Source organism: Triturus cristatus, chromosome 3_1, assembly GCF_964204655.1.
Source record: "Triturus cristatus chromosome 3_1, aTriCri1.1, whole genome shotgun sequence".
NCBI lineage: Eukaryota > Metazoa > Chordata > Amphibia > Caudata > Salamandridae > Triturus > Triturus cristatus.
The window spans coordinates 996,113,812-996,128,101 of record NC_140583.1 but is presented as its reverse complement, the minus strand read 5'-3'; the positions used below and the strand labels follow the sequence as shown (position 1 = coordinate 996,128,101).

Genomic DNA, 14,290 nt, shown 5'->3' with positions numbered 1-14,290 from the left:
CCATAGGAAGAACATTTTTTGTTTTGCTTATAACTTTGGCGTTGTTTGATAAAATCTTCATGAAATATTCCAAACTAATTCTTTGTTCATATCATATGTTGAAGGTTTGGGGGTGATTTGTAAAGGGGGGGCCGAGAAAAAAGGGGGGGTCCCAAAACGTGTTTTCTCCATATTAATTTCCATAGGAAACTTTAGACCAGACTACAGGTCGAACGGGTGAACGGAATTACCCCAAATTTGGCATGGAGAAGTGTCTTGGTCTAGAAAGCACACTTTTGTTTATTTGGTGTAAATCCGTTCAGTAGTTTTGGAGAACTATCGAAATTTGCAGATATCGATATTTGGGAATTCTGCCATCTGATTGCTGAGGCGTTACGAGCACAAGCTTGATGCTTATTGGCTGCGAGCTGTTGCAACTAGGAAGTGTTGGCAGCCATTTTGTGATTCCGTTGCAATGAGTAAGGGGGAAAAAAGGTGACAAGAGTAGGAAGTAGGAGGATAGCAGCACTGTAACCTCTGTGGGGGAGTGCGAAGCGAAATAGTCACTCCTACTGGACTGAAAGTGTGGTGTTGCTCAGCTGAGATGAGATTCTGCTACACTCGGGTATGAAACCGAGAGCCTAAACCATGAGGTCATTGCTGTAAAGTGATGTGCTCTGGTCTTTGTAGCATACCTGTGGAAGTAGTGTTAGTAGGCGTTTATATCATACAGGGAGTGGGAACTACTGACCTCTACCGTGCATTTATACTATACCGGAAGTGGAAAGCGAAGAACTCACGCCTACCTGTGAGAAGATTGGAGGATCAAACCGAGCTGATTGCTGTAAAGTGATGGGCTCTGGGCGCTGTAGCATACTGGCCGCTGTAGTATAACTGTGTAAGTAGTGTTAGTATGCGTTTATACTATACAGAGAGTGGGAAGCAAACTACTCACCCCTACTGGTTTGAAGACTCAGGGATAAAACCGTGAGCTCCTTGCTGTAAAGTGATGTGCTATGGGCGCCGTAGCATACCTGTGGAAGTAGTGTTAGTTTGCGTTTATACAATACAGGGAGTGGGAAGCAAACTACTCACCCCTACCAGTCTCAAGACTCGTGGATAAAACCATGAGCTTATTGCTGTAAAGTCATGTGCTCAGTGTAGTATTCCAATGTAAGTCATAGTAGAATGTTAGTATGTAATGCTACTATAATGTAAGTATGTAATGTTAGAATGTAGGGCTGTCATGAGGGGAATCTCGGGGAGTTTGTACACGGTGCTGGAGAAGACGTTGCCTTGCTGTCTGGTCCTGTTGGTGGCTGTTTAAGCTGTCTTCTTTTCCTGCAATACATCTACTTATCAGATCCACTGCTGTCTTCCTCTTCACTGCATAAATTTGGCGACGAGCGGGAGAAGGTAAAAAGAAGGCAGCACTCACCAAAATGTCGAGCTTGCTTACGTTCTGCTGAAGACCCGTTTTCTTGGTGAAGATGTTTCTACTCATCGCAGGGTCGTCGGCTCATCGAACTATGTGATCCTACCTCTGGTAGGATTTATATTTTTTGATTTTGGGCTTCCTTTGCCTCTTCACTACACTCTGGTTGCTGTACTACACGTGTGCAAGTAGTGTTAGTATGCGTTTATACCAATTCTGTAGTAATGCAGTAACCAATGCATCATGGCCCTATGGAGGGCCACCTCCCAGGCGCAGCTCATACAATGTCCCGGGGTGTGCATCCGTGGGACATTTATGTTTGCTATTACAGGGCAGGAGCATGGCTTCCACCCTGTGATAGTAAATTATTGTTTGCCTCGTTGAAGCGAGAGGAGAAAAACCTTGTATCGCTTCAATAAAGCGGATCCGGATGGTAAAAATGGAGAAAAGAAGCGGGGTCTCACCCGTTCATTTAAATGAGCCCACTGGTGGGTAATGTTCCGGGGCCAATCCTATTATTATATTCTGGGGTCTCTTCAGAATTGGGGACCTTGATCTCACATGTAAATTAGGTGCGGGAGGGCACAGAGACGTTTCACAGCCTAGGGGATCGCCACCTCCCGGGTATTGTTTACTAATTGTTCGGGGGGTTTCGGGGCCAATTCAAGTCCGGGGATCGCCACCCTCCGGGGCTTTACCTAAAAATGCAGGATGGACCTCGCCAGTCCCTGAAGTCTTGGTGGCCCTAGGCAGTGCCTTATTGGTTCTGTAATCACACAGGCAGTACTCATGGTGTTATAAACTGATACACTCATAGAACCCTTGCAGTTGTAAAATTACCCAGGCTACATTTATGTAATAGTCTGTTGGTTTATATTTGGTAGGTACACTGCAAAATTACAAATGTTTTCCCTCATAACCTCCTATCAACCGCCGATTTTCACAATAAACTACAGACAAGTGTTGTCAGAAAAAGAAGACCCATACACTCACTTATTTATTGGTAAAAAAATAACTTTTATTAAAACAACACAAATAAATGGAAACGTAACTTTATTCGAACAAACAACAGTAAATCATGAAAGAAGTGGGTTGGACTCCTCCGGAAGCAGTGTACAAAACCTGCAAGAGAAAAAAGAAACATAAGTATGTGTGCCATGTCCAAGAGAAAAAGAAAGGTAGTCAGAATGAAAGGAAGAAAGTGAGAATGGGACAGAGAGCATTGTGGGTGGAAGGGAGAAGGGGAGGGAGAGTCAAAAGAACAGAGGGAGGATGAGACAGAGCGTCGGCCTACTGCACCCAGCCCTCACTGTTCACCTCCCGTCACCCATGTGTCTGGGATGCTGGGGTCCGCGAGAAACAGTGCGGTCCAGCAAGTTTTTTAAAATGAAACAGAGATATGCATGAGGCCAGAGATTATATTATTATCTAGGCAACATCGCTTGCCTGCACCTGTGCACCCAGGCTGCTGCACCCCAGCCCCTTCCCCCGCACTGTGCTCAAATGCAGCTCCTGCGCACCGAAGCTTCACTGCTCACCTGCCACAACCGGTGTGTCCAACGACGTGCCAGTGCGAGTTCCGACTCCGGGGTGCCTCTCAGGGTGGCACTGCAGGTCTCCGGTGTGGGACGGTGTCTTGATACCACGATGGAAGGCGTCAAAAAGGCCAGAGCATCATCCACGGTTGAGCAGCTGCTGCGTGCATTTTCATTCAACTAACTCAGTGTCTGAAAAGGGAGAAATAATAAAATGGTGGAAACGTCTTAAGGTAAATTAAGGTTTATTTCAAGCTTAAGAGAGAACACCAGTTGAGTGCATCCTTCCTTCTTGAAGTACGATCTACCAACTGCTAGTGGTAATCGTGATTCAAAGAGGAGTTGGAGTGCACAAGAATACACAAGGGTAAATAATAATATGTTATGCCAACGTTCACATACAAAGGAACAGAGCGCATGCTAGAAGCATAATGTGGCGTGCAATGCAGTGGCGCAAGCCTGTGTGCATGTACACTTAGTAGTCAGCTCACTACATTGCCCCAAAAGCCAATGCCACATGTCTGTAGGACAGCGCTGCCCGCTGGCTCAGGCCTACAGTACGGTCCAGCAGGTCCTTAAAATGAGACAGAGATGTGACTGAATGAAGTCAGAGATCACATCATTACGCACGGTAACATCGCTTGTTTGCACCTGTGCACCCAGGCTGATGCACCTCATCCCTCCCGCCGCAACGGGCTCAGTTGCAGCCCCTGTGCACCCAAGCACCACTGCTCACCTGCTGTCATTTGTGTGTGTCCAAACACGACAGCCAGCAGGGTTCACAATTCAGATGTAGTTTTGATTACCAGGATGATGTACACCTCATGGATCCCTTTTTTTAATTGCGCATTGTGATATGCGAGGTGGATGCGGCCATATCACCAGTAGCAGTGTGGAAGAACTGGGACATGTGGCATCGTCGTTATCCTATTTATATGTACGCAAAGTGGGCTGGGCTTGCGTACGCCAGGCCAGCGTAGGGGTGTGAATAATTATTCCGGGGACCTGGGCGTTGTTCAGTTCCTGCCTGGGCAGGAAGTGTACTTATGTGTGTGTCCCTGTTGCAGTTTTGACGTCGTACAATCCGCAATTTACATTAATTTAGCATGTACCGGGAGGGCGGCAACTATCGCTAATGAGATGCTGTCCGAAAACATTGAATGGACAACATCACATGTTATTATCAAGCTGGTGGATGTGCGCAGACACGCATGTCAATGGTGTGAGTATTATTGAAAGTGTTGCTATCGCGAAGCGTACACATGTGAATGTGCTCGGATGGAGGGAGGATCAGCAGTGTGGTTACGTCATACACAGTGATAACGCTCATTACAGTCAAGCAATGCATGTCAAACGTGAAGCTGAAAGTCTCACATATGACACTCTACTATACTGGTAAAGCCTGACAACAGAGCATGCTGCAACACAAATCTACACATTACTCTTTACTGTTTGTCACATGTGATCTAGGATGTGCATTCTGTCCGTGGCTGATGATACCCCTTCGAGCCACCAATACCCAGGCCGAAAGGCAGCACAATAATGCGTGCACACACACACATCAGGGGCATCGTGTAACACACATTTGTTTTTTGATGTAACGTTTCAGATGCATGGCTATTACACGTGGAAGGCTACTGTACAGAGCATGATTATTGATCAAGATGATCGTTGCATGTTGTGTGTACTATAAGTTGTGTACACAGCAAAACAGTTTTCAAAAAAGCTCTGTAGGCAGAAGAGGTGTCTCTCATCAAACGGTGTAGAGAGAATGACTAAAATGGGTGGGGTCCTCCAACTGTTACAATGGAAAATGTTATGAACCAATCAAAAGCTTTTTTTAGGTCACATGGCAATCGCACACCGAGCGTGCAAGGAGGCCGCACCCGACGTGATTTTGAGAAAATATATTTACCATACTATAAGTTTATTACAGTTAGAAATATATAAATGTGGAAAATATTTTAGATTATCGCTTGCTCTCATATACACTTTAAACTTATTTAGATATAGTTTTGAGACATAAAAAAATAAATGAGGGAATGGCGTACCCGGTGCGATACCATACGTCTATGACATAACACAGGGCCTGGCAGCGTGCACTCGTCCCATACAGAACGTGCAGCTGGTGTGACCCTATACGTATATGACGTAACGCGCGTATTGGTACCGCGCACTCGTCGCATACCAAACTAGGAACTGGTGCGACCTTATACGTATATGATGTTAGGCGGGACACGGTGCTACGAAGCCGTCAGATACGAAATGCGCATCCTTAACGAGTTTCGCAATATGGCGGATAGGATTTGTGTGGTGATGGAGCTTGGTACCCTACCTGTACGGGAGTCTAGTTTTCTCAACAACAAAAAATATATATACATACTTTTTTTTTGAAGATATAAAAAATTACATAATTTTTCAAATTAAAAAAAATAAAAAGGATAATAGAGTTCCACAATATTACAAAAAAAAATAGAAAAAATGTGGGTTTTATAAATATTAAAATATGAAATTAACATTTAAAAAACCTTTGAAATTCACTGAAAAAGACATAGGTTTTACAGACGTTATATTTAGGAATTAGCATTTAAAAAACCTTTGAAATTCTCTAAAAAACCATAGGTTTTACAGACGTTATAGTTAGGAATTAGTATTTAAAAAACCTTTGAAATTCACTGAAAAAAACATAGGTTTTACAGACGTTATAGTTAGGAATTGGCATTTAAAAAACCTTAGAAATTCACTGAAATAAACTTAGGTTTCAAGGACGTTATAGTTAGTTGGATATTTTACTCATATAAAACCAGAGAAATTCGCCCGTTATAGTTAGTTGAGCTAACTATAACTCGCGCGCCCGCAATGCACTGGTGATGACGTCACATATTACATCACTCATGACATGGTCAGTGACATCACTGATGGCATAACTGATGACATCACTGATGACATCTCAAATGACATCACTGATGACATCACTGATGACATCATCCACATGATAATCTGATGCACATACTGATGCCCTAATATAAACTTTGATACACGCACTCTAAAATACAGACTACTATTTTTGAAACCATACGCACAAGAATGCCAGATACTACATACCACCCACTATTTCCTAGGTCTACACACATCCAATCTCATGCAGTTAATCATCAATACAGTACTATAATATGCACTTATACACCTATACATACAGTCACACTCAGCCACTCATCCATACAGTTACTCACACATCTAGTCAGTCATGCAAAGAATCTATCACATACCCATTTACTCATGTATACAGTTATACACACCAACTCCGTTATGTATACACACACCACATCACTTATTTATGTAGATACTAACACATACTTACTGTCTTATACAATCACTGATATAAGCAGACACACATTTATACACCCACTCTTCAAATAACGTACCCTTACGTATAGTCATTTATATACTCCAACACTCACATATACTGTCTTAAAACATATGTAGGTACTCACACATATACCACTGAGACATCCATTCATTCACCAACACACCCATACACATTCTAACTCACCCATACAGCCCTTCCCAGATGGACTTTTTAATCCATACAACCAGTAAATCACCAACTCAGACATCTTTGCACAAAGTCACACCCCCCCACCCACCCATACCGACACTCAGGCACCCATACAGATACTCAGACAACAAATCAATAACCCATATAGACACTCATGTAGCTACTCGCCAACCCATGCAGCCGCTTATACACAAACTGAGACACTAATACAGACTTTCACACAGTTTAGTCACTAACCCATACATTCAGTAACACATGTTCAATCACTCACTTATACAGTCAGTCACGCACCTACGAAATAATCAATTCAGGCACTTGTAAATCCACTCTTTATTCAATACACCTTGGCATAGATATATATGAAAAATATTTAAACTTTACAGAAACAAACATTCACTGGATGATGTCATCAGTGATGTCATTTGAGATGTCATCAGTGATGTCACTGACCATGTCATGAGTGATGTAATATGTGACGACATCACCAGTGCATTGCGGGCGTGCAAGTTATAGTTAGCTCAACTAACTATAACGGGAGAATTTCTCTGATTTTATATGAGTCAAATGTCCAACTAACTATAACGTCCCTGAAACCTATGTTTTTTTCAGTGAACATATATATATATATAGATTATATAGGTATGTATATAGAAGGTATGTTTATCCAGTGTGGTGTACATCTTGTTTGTGTGTCTGGCCAGTGTGTCCGAGGTTTGTGTAACTGTTGTGTGTGCTTACATTGTTTTAAGAATCGCCAATTCATAGGAAGATGCTGGGAAAGGACAAGCGATCTAGGGCATCAAAGGGCCAGGAACAAGTGTGTGGAGGTACAACTTCGAAGTTACCTAGGACACCATTCATATTTGCTCCAGCCCTGAACAGAGTAATAGGTAAAGACCTGAAGGGACAAGCTTTGCAGTCGTTAAAACCAGGGAAGGCCAAAAGAAATGAAGCCCTTCAGCAGGGACAATCGAAATCAGTAGTGCAGACTTTAGAAAATAAAACACATTTGCAAAGTACTTGCAGAGAGACGCCTTACACTGTGTCAGGAATAAAGGAGAAAGGCCGGGAGCCACGAGGCAGCGGAAGCTCTTTACGTAGTCCACAGACACCGCTGGCAGTGACCAAGCTACTTACTGTAAGGGCTTTTTTTAGCAGCATTGCTGAGCTGGGTGCTGGACAACTGCACAGTTTATGTGCAGGCAAAGCAGCAGACACGCTGGCATTAGGGCAAGAGTGGGCGGGGCTCGTGAGGGCTGTTCCGGGAGGACGTCACAGGGACATCGGGATACTCACGTGCGACTGAGGAGAGGTTTGCAAGAGGAGGCAGAGTAAGGCATATTTCAATTAACCTGGTTTTGAACAATGTTTAAATGTATTTATGCATTTTACATAGCGCAAACTATAAGGTGTTAGAGCGTTTTACAATAGAACCAGTTACATTACATAAGGACTTCAGAATACATGAATTACATTAAAGATACAAAACAGATAAACTCTAAATTCACATAAGAATAGTAGTAAGTACATACATCTACTACAGATACTAGTGGTTAGAGTTACATATATACAAGTTGTAAATTAACTGAAGATTACATTTTAAGAAAAGTTGAAGCGATTATGGTTGGACAAATATATATTACATATTTACAGAGCGAGATCCCTCCATGGCTGGTTTTTGCTGTGCTCCTTCAGCCAGGCCTTCAGGGTGCTGTTGCACTCACTGGTAGTGATTTAGGGCCTGGAGGGATTCCCGAGCTGGTGATGGCTATAGTGGTAGATGGCCGGTTGGTGGTGTGTGAAGGTGCCGTGCTGGAGCCTGGGGCTGTTCTTGAACTTGTGCAGGGTGTCAACTATGGGAAGCGGGGTAGCTCGACGCTATAGAGCATGAAGGCTCCATAGCCTGTGAAGGGGAGTTCGTAAATGGAGGAAAGGTAGTCATTGGTTCGGTGCTGTGGGAGAGAAACTGGAGTAGTGGGAACCGGCAAGTCTGCTGTGCGCGCCAAAGTGTTCCCCTGAGCAGGAGCATCTCCCTTAAAGGAATCAGGGTGACCCGCGGAATCGAAGGAAGGCCGCCATCTTAGTCCTGGTGCTAGATCTGTAGCCAAGAGGTATTGAGGGTGATGGAGCGGAGGAGGAGGGCCAGCTGACTAACCCACAGATCCCTCCACAGCACCGGCAAAAGAAGAGGGCACCAGCCCCTTGAAACTCACTGTCGTAGCTCCGGGTAGAATAGTGCTCTGGACAGGGCCAAATGTCTGTGCTCCAGTTGCTGCCACTGTATATGTGGGGAGTTGTGGGGGCGCCTACCAGGTCCATGAGCTCCCCTGAATTAGTCTGCTGGGAAGGGGGAACCTCTCCCACAAAAAATAAATCGCTGCGGCTGCCAGTGCAATCAGAAAGGCCTCCACGATCAGAGTGGGCTCGCCATCTTCGCTACGTTGCGAGTGTAGGAGCCGGGATCATTCAGCGGTTCCCCGGCTCTGTGCCGCACTACCAGAATTTTTTAAGCACACTACCCGTGTCTAGGATATATTGGCATGCCTCTCCCGGGGAAGCTGGAGGCGATGGCTGCTGGTTGAGGACAGGGAGATCGTGGGCAGTGAGGAGCTCCGTCACCGCTTGTTATACGTTGTCCGTCCTTCCTGTCTTCAGAATAATGCAGATTAGCAGTTATATAAAATGCAGTTCATGTTATATGCTTAAAGTCCACCTCATGCATTGCATGCTGTCGTGTTCTCATTTGCCACTCTGCACGTACATCTGCATTCATTGTGTACATCGTAAGGTATAAAAGTGTGACATATTCTTCATACGTGTGATCTTCTGGGGTCAGAGCAGCACACACACCTATTGCATGTGTTCGTTTATACACTTTCTCTGTGACTTCGCACTGCATGACATAGCCACACTGGGCGGAGTTTGATGTGTTGTTTTTCACTATTTTTTCAGTTACTTTCCGAATTATTAAATGTCCTCTCTCCAGATTTCTTACGTTACACCGCAACTTTAATTTCCACCCTATGAAATCTTAAAAGATTGCATATTTCTCTGAAATTTAGACTGGTTTTGCTATGCATCTAGTGCTACGGGGGAGACACTTAACGGGGTGAGCCTCTCTAAACACTTTGACAAGGGCAGGGGCAGCTCCTCCGCTAAGGCGCAGGAGTGTCGCCCCACTGCTCAAAAGAAAAAATCTAATGATAATGTATCCTTATTATCATTTTATTTTTCCTATTGAAGTCAGTGGCTCTCGGGCGGTGCTGGGCAGAGCAGGGGTAGGAGTGATTTGCACTCCTTAAGTGCGCATTATTGCTTGGCCGGCCCTCTTGGGACGGGCAAACAGTCATACACATTTTGCATGTTCCCCACCAGGCTGCATTACGCAGCCTGGTGAGGAACATGCAAAGCCTCCCAGTCCCCGTCTGAGAGCCGAACCACAGCACTCAGACCAATCACAACGCTGCCTGGGAGCCCAGGTGCCTCCTGCTGCTTCCTACTGCCGTTGGAGACAGGAAGAAGGAAGAGTTCTGAGGAGAGACGGCGTCCGGCCGGCACAGGTAAGTGTTTTTTTTAACATTTTCTCCCCCCACGCCGCCGTACCACTCCTGTCTGGTAGCAGCCGCTACTAGACAAGGGAGAGACCCACAGCAGCCAACCTCTCTGCACACTGTGGCATGGGTGAGACCCACAGTAGCCAGGTTCTCTGTCCGATGTGACAAGGGAGAGACTCACACTAGCCAGCCTCTCTCCACACAGTGACAGCGAAGAGACCCACAGCATCCGGGCTCTGCAGCTAATGTGACAAGGAGAGACCCAGGGCTTTCAGTGGGCCGGGTCTCACCGGGTCTGAGCACCAGCAATTTTTTTAAGAAGGCCTCAAAACGGGTCTCTATCGGGCTCTGTTTTGTGCCCTGCCACAGTTGGTCCGTTTTTCCCCCGGACTGCAGTGACAGCAGGCACCTGACGTGCTGGTGCTCACACTGCTCACTTCTCACTAGTGGAGAAGTTAGGGCATGACGACATGCCAGGTGAGCGTTCTAGGGGTAGGGAAATACTTTAAAGAGAGTAATTTCTCTCTGGATTTCCCTTCTCTTTTTGAAGTTCAAGAGCAGCAACATTGTCGTGGTGTCACCAGGGCGTTAAGAGGAAGCTTTCTCAATATTCTATATAACAAGCCATAGTTGCTGCTTAATTATCTTATGCAACTAACAACCATTGAGAAAGCCATTAGTCCTGACTTGTTTAGGTATGCTGTTACTTGTTGTATCATATATGTGGATGCAATGACAGAAACAGCAAAATACAAGCCAGGCTCTGCAGCCAGTGTCACAGGAGAGGGACCCAGCACGGCCAGGCTCTGCAGCCAGTGTCACAGGAGAGGGACCCAGCGCGGCCAGGCTCTGCAGCCAGTGTCACAGGAGAGGGACCCAGAGCGGCCAGGCTCTGCAGCCAGTGTCACAGGAGAGGGACCCAGCGTGGCCAGGCTCTGCAGCCAGTGTCACAGGAGAGGGATCCAGCGCGGCCAGGCTCTGCAGCCAGTGTCACAGGAGAGGGACCCAGCGTGGCCAGGCTCTGCAGCCAGTGTCACAGGAGAGGGACCCAGCGCTGCCAGGCTCTGCAGCCAGTGTCACAGGAGAGGGACCCAGCGTGGCCAGGCTCTGCAGACTGTGTCACAGGAGAGGGACCCAGCGCGGCCAGGCTCTGCAGCCAGTGTCACAGGAGAGGGACCCAGAGCGGCCAGGCTCTGCAGCCAGTGTCACAGGAGAGGGACCCAGCGCGGCCAGGCTCTGCAGCCAGTGTCACAGGAGAGGGACCCAGCGCGGCCAGGCTCTGCAGCCAGTGTCACAGGAGAGGGACCCAGCGCGGCCAGGCTCTGCAGCCAGTGTCACAGGAGAGGGACCCAGCGTGGCCAGGCTCTGCAGCCAGTGTCACAGGAGAGGGACCCAGAGCGGCCAGGCTCTGCAGCCAGTGTCACAGGAGAGGGACCCAGAGCGGCCTGGCTCTGCAGCCAGTGTCACAGGAGAGGGACCCAGCGCGGCTAGACTCTGCAGCCAGTGTCACAGGAGAGGGACCCAGCGTGGCCAGGCTCTGCAGCCAGTGTCACAGGAGAGGGACCCAGCGCGGCCAGGCTCTGCAGACTGTGTCACAGGAGAGGGACCCAGCGCGGCCAGGCTCTGCAGGAGAGGGATCCAGAGCAGCCAGGCTCTGCAGCCAGTGTCACAGGAGAGGGACCCAGCGTGGCCAGGCTCTGCAGCCAGTGTCACAGGAGAGGGACCCAGAGCGGCCAGGCTCTGCAGCCAGTGTCACAGGAGAGGGACCCAGAGCGGCCTGGCTCTGCAGCCAGTGTCACAGGAGAGGGACCCAGCGCGGCTAGACTCTGCAGCCAGTGTCACAGGAGAGGGACCCAGAGCGGCCAGGCTCTGCAGCCAGTGTCACAGGAGAGGGACCCAGCGCGGCCAGGCTCTGCAGCCAGTGTCACAGGAGAGGGACCCAGCGCGGCCAGGCTCTGCAGCCAGTGTCACAGGAGAGGGACCCAGCGCGGCCAGGCTCTGCAGCCAGTGTCACAGGAGAGGGACCCAGCGCGGCCAGGCTCTGCAGCCAGTGTCACAGGAGAGGGACCCAGCGCGGCCAGGCTCTGCAGCCAGTGTCACAGGAGAGGGACCCAGCGTGGCCAGGCTCTGCAGCCAGTGTCACAGGAGAGGGACCCAGAGCGGCCAGGCTCTGCAGCCAGTGTCACAGGAGATGGACCCAGCGCGGCCAGGCTTTGCAGCCAGTGTCACAGGAGAGGGACCCAGCGCGGCCAGGCTCTGCACACTGAGACAAGGGTGGGACGCACAAAAGCCAACCTGTCTGGACACTGTGCACACTCTGACAAGGGTGAGACCCACAGAAGTCAGCCTCTGTGCACATTGTGACAAGGGAGAGATCCAGGGTGGCGAGGCTCCCTGACAAGGTAGAGCCCAAAAACAGCCAAGCTCTGCAGCCAGTGTGATCAAGGAGACACCCGGAACGGTCAGCTTCCCTGCACACTGTGACAAGGGAGAGACAAAAGGCCGCCTTGTGACAACCACTACCTCACAATAAACGTTAGATGAACATAGATGCGAAACCCATAGTTTTCTGCAGACGCTATGATTGGTGAGTGCGAACACAAATCCCCGGAGACATCCATCTTGGGAGAAATGGAGTGGGGGGGGGGGGGGGTGCATGGGTGTAGGAAAAGAGACTAATACACAGGACTTCACTGCACCTCAGTAGTGGTCGCACAGCCAGGGAAAACTTTCTTTGTCCTTTGCGCATCTAAGCTACCATAGGTTCCTTGAGCGGGAGGGGAGAGCCACGTTTGGTCCACTTGAGAAGCCTGTGGGACAGTGGAGAAAGGCCCTGTCTTTGCAGCTGTTATAACAGCAGAGAGGCGAAGGGAGGCCAGGCCCTGCAGCCAGTGTGACGGAGGAGAGGCCAAGTTCTGCCAGTCGTAGAGAGGCCATGTGCGCCTGCGGGACTGGGACGTTAAGAAAGAGCGCCATTGCACCTGATTGTCAATTCGGGTTGATTGTCGGCACTGGGGATGTTTTGCGGTTACTGCCTGTCAATAGACGTAACTCTCGTGTGAAAACATTCAAAGTGGAGCACACGGGCCGCCCTCTCTCGCCGTGGCTTCTCTCGCCTTGCCACCTGCCACCATCCTTTTCTTCTGCCTCTCTGCTCCTGTCTCTCCACACCTGATCCCTCTTCTCCCCCCTCCGCCCCTGTTGCTGCCTGTCCCCTCTCCTTGATCTGTTCTCTCCTCCTTCGCCTCTTTTCTTTCTCCCTCATCCACTTAAGCAATTCTCTACTCCACCCACTCTTCACCCCGCCTCATATCTCCCCCTGTATCTTTCCCTGCCCGTCTCTACCCCCTCCCCCTTCCCTCCCGATGCCCTCGTCCTTCTGCAGCTCCCCCTCCCCCCTCCCGCCCTCCCGCGGTGTCCTTGGGGCTGCCAGGTCTCCTCACTTCGCCTGTAAGTGCTTAAAGCTCAGATGGTAATTGCAGCACACAGGCCTGTCATGTCATCTCTCCTCTCTCAGCCTCTTCTCTCCTCACCCCCCACCCTGCGCTCATCCCTCCTCTCTCACTCAGCTGCCATCTGCACCTTGCCACCCGCCCCCCGCCCCCCTGCATCTGCTCTCATTCTTATGTCTATGTGTACCTCCGTGACTCTGCCAGACCCTCCGTGTCTGTTCGCGGAATGTTTCGGCTTTTTGTTCTTACCTTTTCTACCTCTCTGTCGGTCTTTGCCCTCTCTCGTTTCATGTTCTGTCGTCACGAGGCCATGTGCCTCTATGATTTACTCTCCTCCGTGCTGTCATGTGTACATAGGCATGGCGTAACCCTGCGAGTATATTTATCTGGCGGGAGGGGGGACGCCCGTCCCTGCAGTCCTCGTGGACACAGTTCTGAGAATACCCGCCGCTGAGAGGGGGAGGGGCTGGGGCAGCGCGAGGCCCGTCCAGAGACGGAGGCACCGGATAACGCGCGCGCTCGCTTCTCACTGACAGGACTCGGAGAGCTATTAGTTGCCAGCTGTGCGTCACCCCAACTTGTCAACCCCGGGCGTACCCCTGCCTTGGTGCATGCCTGCAGACCGATTTCTCTCTGTCTGTTCTGTCTATACTGACCCGCCCCAGGGAGCCTGGAACAGAGGGCCTCGAGGGCAGGAAGTCTGGAAGGCCAGGGCCCGGTGGAGAGAGTCCAGTGACCACAGCTGGGGCAGAGCAGGAGCCGCAGGGAGCTATGAA

The 14,290-nt window shown here is 49.0% G+C and overlaps 1 long non-coding RNA gene across 1 annotated transcript; it reads right to left on the bottom strand.

Moving 5' to 3' along the window:
* Positions 1 to 2,410: 2,410 nt before the first annotated feature.
* Positions 2,411 to 13,977, bottom strand: LOC146861380 (uncharacterized). The gene is made up of 3 exons (XR_014979254.1): positions 13,764 to 13,977; positions 2,953 to 3,141; positions 2,411 to 2,536 (listed from the first exon to the last, which is right to left on the bottom strand). It is a non-coding gene; the product is annotated as an uncharacterized LOC146861380 (long non-coding RNA).
* Positions 13,978 to 14,290: the final 313 nt, after the last annotated feature.